This window comes from Brassica oleracea, chromosome C7 (assembly GCF_000695525.1).
Source record: "Brassica oleracea var. oleracea cultivar TO1000 chromosome C7, BOL, whole genome shotgun sequence".
Classification (NCBI taxonomy): domain Eukaryota; kingdom Viridiplantae; phylum Streptophyta; class Magnoliopsida; order Brassicales; family Brassicaceae; genus Brassica; species Brassica oleracea.
In genome coordinates this window covers 23,262,960-23,264,434 of record NC_027754.1, presented here as the reverse complement: position 1 = coordinate 23,264,434, position 1,475 = coordinate 23,262,960, and positions in this window count along the sequence as shown.

Sequence of the window (1,475 nt, the reverse complement as noted above, 5' to 3'; positions counted from 1 at the left end):
GGTACGGATCAATCTAACTCTTAGCCACAAAACGCTTGATCAAAACAATGTCTGGAAACACGAAAGACAAAATCGGAGTTCGCAACAACGCTGGTAAAGACAACCCCAGCCGCCACTGCGCATATGGCCAACGATTACGCAAACGCCATAGTGCCTAAAAAAATAAAAATAAAAACCTAGCCGCGACTTTTCGCCAACAGGAAGTGCTACGAGACGAGCTTGCGACTTGCTATTTCTCTGTCTAAACATAAAGGAAAATGATAAATTTTATCAAATCACGTAAGTTTGGCTCATTTCCGAGCTAAAGAAGTTTCAATACGTAAGGGTTTTACCAAAACACGTTTTCCGAAAACTTTTCGGAAGGTAAAACTTGTTCTCCCAAAAACAGCAAAAAACCCCTAGGTTAATCTCGGAAAAAGGAAGCGCAGCAAATCGATTACACAGCTCGGTCTCTACGTAGCAATCGAGCTCTAGCCATGCTCGGTCTCTACGTAGCGACTAAGAACGCACACAGCTCGGTCGCTACGTAGCGACCCAGCACACACACAGCTCGGTCGCTACGTAGCGACCCAGCACGCACACAGCTCAGTCGCTACGTAGCGACCACGTTTGAATCCTCATCGAAACGCTTTTCGTTTCGTCTCAATCGGAGTTTCCGTTGAGATTTTACGACGAAAACAAGTAGGACTCTTCTTGGCTTGCTTCCACTCGCTACGTAGCGACCTGTCAGACCTTCACTCGATATATAGCGACCGGTCAGGCCTCAGAAAGGTCCTCTTTTGCATTCTCGTTTGAATCCTCATCGAAACGCTTTTCGTTTCGTCTCAATCGGAGTTTCCGTTGAGATTTTACGACGAAAACAAGTAGGACTCTTCTTGGCTTGCTTCCACTCGCTACGTAGCGACCTGTCAGACCTTCACTCGATATATAGCGACCGGTCAGGCCTCAGAAAGGTCCTCTTTTGCATTCTCGTTTGAATCCTCATCGAAACGCTTTTCGTTTCGTCTCAATCGGAGTTTCCGTTAAGATTTTACGACGAAAACAAGTAGGACTATTTCTTGGCTTGCTTCCACTCGCTATGTAGTGACCTGTCAGACCTTCACTCGCTACATAACGACCTGTCAGGCCTCAGAAAGGTCCTCCTTTAGGTTCTCTTTTGAATCCTCATCGAAATGCTTTTCGTTTCGTCTCAATCGAAGTTTCCGTTGAGATTTTACGACAAAAACAAGTAAGACTCGTCTAAACTCTTTCGCTTTCTCCTACTCGCCTTTACCTCCATCTTTGTGTTCTCCTTCAAATCTCGATCGAAACGTCTCTTGTTTTTTCTTGATTGGAGTTAACATTGAAACTTTACGAAAAAAAAACCGCAAAGACTTGTTTTCTCGCTTGGATTCAGATTAATCGTATAAAACGGCAACGGTTAACTGAACACCTTAGTCGCCTCAACTATACGATTACGTTGAACCTTTTTATAA